Source organism: Bos taurus, chromosome 10 (assembly GCF_002263795.3).
Source record: "Bos taurus isolate L1 Dominette 01449 registration number 42190680 breed Hereford chromosome 10, ARS-UCD2.0, whole genome shotgun sequence".
NCBI classification, from domain to species: Eukaryota; Metazoa; Chordata; class Mammalia; order Artiodactyla; family Bovidae; genus Bos; species Bos taurus.
In genome coordinates this window covers 24,318,061-24,324,256 of record NC_037337.1, presented here as the reverse complement: position 1 = coordinate 24,324,256, position 6,196 = coordinate 24,318,061, and positions in this window count along the sequence as shown.

Here is a 6,196-nt window from a genome sequence, read left to right as displayed (position 1 = left end):
CTTTTTCCTCAGGGAGGAAAACCTTAGTGGGGTATACTAGAAGAACTTTCGGGAGTGAGAATCGAAATTCTTAGAGTGGAAGTCATATACTTCCTCAAAGACCGTTTAATCAGACACCTTGATTCCACCGTTAGGGATAATCCAGTACCAAGACATTACGACGAGAGGATCGACGGACTAGTCGACGAACCAAGGGAGCACGGTGAAGACACAAGGGAAAAACCACAGGAAATGTCACCCTCTGACTTTGGAATCATCCGTCTACCTGGCGGAGGTTCTCAGCTTCTTAGACTAGTGGTATAAACTAACCCCTGGGAGCCCACCAGTTCACCGGGGAAAGAAAGGTTTGTCGGTGTACACGTACATCGTGGTCTTTCCGTATGAACCTCAGTCACATTTACCGATAAGAAAAAGGAAAAGGGTCGAGATTTCAAGCTCAGTCCCGATACTCGAGTCGATTAACCCGACTTCATGGACCACCGTCTCCGAATCGGAGATACCAGAGTTTTAACCTCTGATGACGTATGGGCCGAGAAGAAGAAGGTAGGTTCTGTTTCGACGAGGGTAGTCACATGGTCTAAAGGAGTCCTAACCGGTCTCCTAGAAGACTGTTAGGGAGGGCCCCAAAACAGGTCACCAGGTTCCAAAGATCTGTTCTCACTTTCCCCTCTCTCGGGAGCCCCCATCCCTCCTCCCACCGACCCAATTCTTAGAGTGTTCCCCTATATCACTTCGGACCTAAAAGGTAGTCGTAATGAACTATAGACTCTTAAGAAACTAGTCTGTAGGTATTTACCGGAGAGGGTAAATCCTCAACAAAATGAACCACCGACCATTTTTATCAATCAAACGGGGGTTTCCTCTCAAAATTTGGTAGAAGATAGTACTAACGTTATCGATGTTCTAAAGCTTCCGTCCCCCCGGTTGGAACCCATCAACCTAGCTCGGAGAACCTATTCATTCGATGTCCGACCCCGAGTCTAGGGTTGGAAACTCAATTGTGAGGGTTCCGATAAGGGAGAGAAAGTACCTGTATTTCAACCTTACGAAAAAGACCCATACCGTTGGGGTTCCGTCCACGGACTCAATTCCGGACAAAATAACATCGGAGACGGAGGAAAACTCCTCAAGGGGTGTAGTCACCCTAACTTAGTGGAGCAGGGAAATTCGAAAGTATATTCCCGACCCGTTAATCTGGTATCAACCCATAGGTCTAAGATGTTATTGGTCAATCGGGGTCCTTTCGAGTGTTAATAAAAGCTCAGTACCCCCTCCTGTTGACCTCCTAAGGAACATGGGCTAGTCTCCTGTCGGAGGACCTGGGCACACATTAGACTTGAGGGTCCATTCACTGGAAACAGAGCTGGTAGACACGGAATCGTGCCCTCTGAAATATAGGGGAAAGACGGTTCAAATCTTGGACTTAACGTACAACAACCCGTGAAAAGAGTCGACCTTTCGTCTAAATCATCCAGTAGATGCATAACATTATAAAAGGGTAATCCAGGGTCCAGGTCTAGATCCTCTAGGGTCGATTCCCGGACAGGTTTGTCCACCCCCGATAGAGCTTTGGGGACTCCATTATGACAGGTTCAGTAGACAACCACAAAAGGAGGACCACGGAGGGTGAGTTTTCGTTTTCCCATAACCCTAAGAAATCGGTCACCATACGTTTTTTTTACGTAGAAACTCTAGGTTCTGACATTTGGTAAACCGTGACCCACCCTAAAGAGGGTTCTGATGTATCCCTAACCCATGACACCCTACCTCCCCCTGATGTCGAAGTAAATACTAGGCCTCTAGAACTTGGTCAGCGGTCCAAGGTACAAAAAAGAAATGACTCTCCTAACCCCACAATGTACCGCTTGACCATCCCTGGTTATCGGGTGTTCATTCCTTAAATAAATAATTTCCGACATCAGGGAGGACTCGGAGAGAAAACTCTCCTATAACAAAGGCCAATCCTTTGGCTCACCCTAGAACCTCCTGTTACTACTGACCAAGTCGAACCACCCGAGCAGGTCCTTAGGGGATCAGGGTGTGGACCCCCAATTAAAACAAAAGGGTATCAAAAACCAGGGAGAGATAACTTCCACATTACCCAAGAAGTCATCATTGGTCCTCGACATCTCGAGATCCCCGACTTTTTGAAGGGTAGTGTTCCCACCAGGGGTCAAATCACTCATATAGAGAAGGGTTATTCCCCCATCCTGTGAGTCCCTGGTGGTCTTTGACCACCCTTTTATAAACAGGTAGGGTCGTTGTTTCTTCACGAGCCCACTTAGAAAATCATCAACGAAAAGGACATCGTGGGGTTTACCATGTCCAAACCCTCCTCTTCCGAGGTCTCATCCTCTAGTTCTGTCTCATCCATCGGGGACACAGTTGGTTCTTTAAGAGCCTGGATGGACGGTGTAGGTCAACGTGGGAACCGAGGTCGGGCCACTACCAATGGACACTGTCCGTCTGACCGACCTCACCCGACGAAGTCAGGAGAACTTGGTAGCACTCCCATCCGAACCGTGAACTGGAACTCCGAGAACCCAGGGCTCCCGTCTTACGGCGGGTTACAGGGTCAACTACCGTAAACACCTTTCGGCAAGATCCTCTGAACAGTACCAAACCTGTGAGAAACCGGGTTACGGGGTGGACAGATGTCTAGTCCGTAGACAGAGTACGGAACAGGGAGTTCCTGAGTCCCAAACGGTATCCCGAAGAGACCTCCCGTCGGTCGTAGATCCGTACGGAACAGAGAAAGAAAGAGAGGAAGAGGACCCGGAACCGGGGGAAGAGGACAAGAGACAATATTTTCCATAACCACCGACAGACCTGGTAGAGTAGATTTCTCCGTCGTCCCAGGACGACAACATCGACGACATTGAATTAAGACTATAGACTACGTGTAATCCTGTCCTTAAACAGGAAATTTTAGTGGACAGGGAGTATTCTCAGATTCAGGTCCAACCATTTGAAAACCTCACGGAGAAAATCGGAGAGTCTTTCCGTTACCCCAAGAGTAACCCGAGGACTCAATAACGACTCTGTCCGTGTCAGGGTGTTCATTATCCGAAGAAAGACAAAGGTATCCATCTGAAGGAATCCCAACTCAGAAAGACTTCGAATAGGATGGGTCTTGACAACGTTGGACTCTCGGTCCGTAGGGACCCAGTCCCACGTTTAGGGGTCCGTCCGACTCCGTACTGTCGGAGGATCTCTAACTTAGGGGTCCGTCCAGCTCCGTACTACCGGAGGGCTCCTAAACCAGGGACTCGTCCAGCTCCGCACTGCTGGAGGACGCTGGGGACCCTGATCTCCTAGGGGTTTGTCCAACTCCGTACTGTTGGAAAACTTCTGACTAGGGATCTGTCCAGCTCCGCACTACTGGAGGACCCTGGGGGGCCTGACCTCAAACCCGCAGGGGTTCTAGAGGTCACACTGGTCACGACCCATCTTAATTCTCTAGACATTGAGTAACGATCAAACGAGTGACACCTGTCCTTATCTATGCTAATATTCAAGTAGAATTGGTCTTGACAACGTTGGACTCTCGGTCCGCAGGGGCCCAGTCTCACGTCTAGGGGTCCGTCTGACTCCGCACTGTCGGAGGATCTCTAGTTTAGGGGTCCGTCCAGCTCCGTACTGCCGGAGGACCCTGTGGACCCTGATTTCCTAGGGGCTTGTCCAACTCCACACTGTTAGAAAACTTCTGGCAAGGGATCCGTCCAGTTCCGCACTACTGGAGGACCCTGGGGGACCTGACCTCAAACCCGCAGGGGTTCTAGAGGTCACAATGGTTACGACCCATCTTAATTCTCCAAACAAAACGGGTGGTACCTACCCTTATCTATACTACATTCAAGTAGGATGGATCATGACAACGTTGGACTCTCGGTCCGCAGGGACCCAGTCCCACGTCTAGGGGTCCGTCTGACTCCGTACTGTCGGAGGATCTCTAGCTTAGGGGTCCGTCCAGTTCCGCACTGTTGGAAAGTTTCTGGCTGGGGATCCGTCCAGTTCCACACTACTGGAGGACCCTGGGGGACCTGACCTCAAACCCGCAGGGGTTCTAGTGGTCACACTGGTCATAACCCATCCTAATCCCCAACCTATAATATCTCATAAAGGGAGGGTTCCGGTCGATAAAAGACCAACAGAGAGGTCTTCTAACATCTTTGGAACACCCAGACCTACCCCGAGTCCTTTTCTCGTACTTTGTCCTCCCTTCCCCCGTCTCGTGTTGAAAACTTTCTTAATGTATCGTGTTTCCATATTACATTTGGTTAATTTTAGTTAACCCAGGTTCTACTGTTCAGTTTAAGTTCATTTGAAATTAGGGGTTAGATATTCGGTTGTCTGTGTGGGTCTCCACCGTTCTGTCGAGGTTCCGTGTTCCAGTCTTCTCTCTCCTCACCCACCTCCTCAACCCTACTAGGACAGTGAGTAATCGTATACTTAAGGTAGGGGAGTGTTTTGGATCGGTCCGGATTAAGGTACCGGTTTCGGGACTGGGAGTCGTCACCAAGTGTGGGACTTCCCACCGGAGAGAGACCTAGGATTGTTTAGATGGAGAATAGCGAAACAGAGAGTTACTTAAAAACGTTACTCTGTGGTCTCGGACTCAAAGTAATCAAAACCGACCCGACTCAGGGCCCTCTATCGACTTCCTCTCCTCCTTTTTCGTCACCCTTTTTGTACGGTTCCTTAGGGGAAATATCGGGCGTCCTTTTAAACGATTTATAGACTGGCCACGAGTGTCAAAGTAACCAGACTAGAAACCGTGTCTCTTCTCTTTCCTGTCTTCTTGGGGGTGACCGAACCCATTGTCGATGACCCCGAGTCGTCTATCGTGGAAACCCTGTACGACTCCTCATCGGAGAGGTCTCAGGGAGTTAACACGGGGACGGTGGGTGGACAAGTGCCCTCCAAGTTCCTTTGTTCTTTGCTCTCTAACATTTCAAGGGAGGTCGGTATCCTCACTCCTAGAGAATGGAATTGGCCTCCAGAAGACCTTAGACTCTGACCCGGCGCACTCGAAAGACGACTCAAGCAAAAAACGACAGGGCCAAAGGTCGTGCTACCCGGAAGGGGACGCGACCCAAAGAAGTGGAAGACGAAGATCGCGCCCTCAAGCGACTCAACCCGAGGACAACACGAACCGGAGAAGGTGTGTCTCCAACAAAGTCGGTCCAATATAGGCTCAGTGTCGTGGTATCTACAGTACACTCACATAAAACGAGCCAAGAAACAGAGTAGTGTTGTTTCTAAACCTCGCTACCTGTAATTTCGGGAGCCGTGTAGTGTCGAGAGCCCAGAACCTGTTTGGTACGATGTCGAGAATCCGTTTAGTCACAATGTCGAGATAAAATAAATCTTCTATCGTCCTCTCACTCTCTCTCTCTTTCTTTTCTCACGTGAGTGCGCCCTCTCTCTCAGGCACTCTTTCGCGAAACCGAGGAGGAAAATATACAAAAAAGGAGGTGGACCCGGACGGGATACGTTTAACCCGAATCGGTCCTCACGACAAACAAGACGGACTTCAGAAGTGAGACCAGCAACCTGGAAGGAAACTGGAAGGAACAGAAAATCGGTAGCGGTAAAACCTGAGGAAAAGGGATAAGATGGATGGATTGTACTGGGCTTACTCTACTCCACCTTAGTTTTCTCTTCTCTCGTTCCATCGGTCATTAGTGAAGGAATACACACGAGGTGTCAGACCTGGTGAGTCTCTACAAGTGCCTCAATATGTCTCTTCTCTTCTCCCTCCTTCCTCTGTCTCCACCGGTCCTCCTATTTCCCCCCTTAGTTTTCCTCTCTCTGTCTAGGTAGGTCATTAGTCAAGGGATTCACAAGAGGTGGCAGGCCTTGTGTGTTTCTCTAAGTGTCTCAACCCATCTCTTCTCTTCCCCCTTCCTCCTCTATCTCCGTTGGCCACCTCTTTTTCCTCTCAGGTTTCACCCTCTCTCGTCAGTTCGGTCAATAGAACGAGACTTCATTTTTACCCATGACTTCTAACCCAAGAATTTCCATGTCTTAAATATTGTTTATGGTTTTTAGTTTCTAATTTTTAGATCTCATCTCCAACTTAAGAGTTTTTATGTTATAATTTCTTTTCTTTTTTTTTCAGTCTTTTTAATATTTTATATATATATATATACATATATATATACTTCAAACGAAATTTTTATCCCAGAGAGAG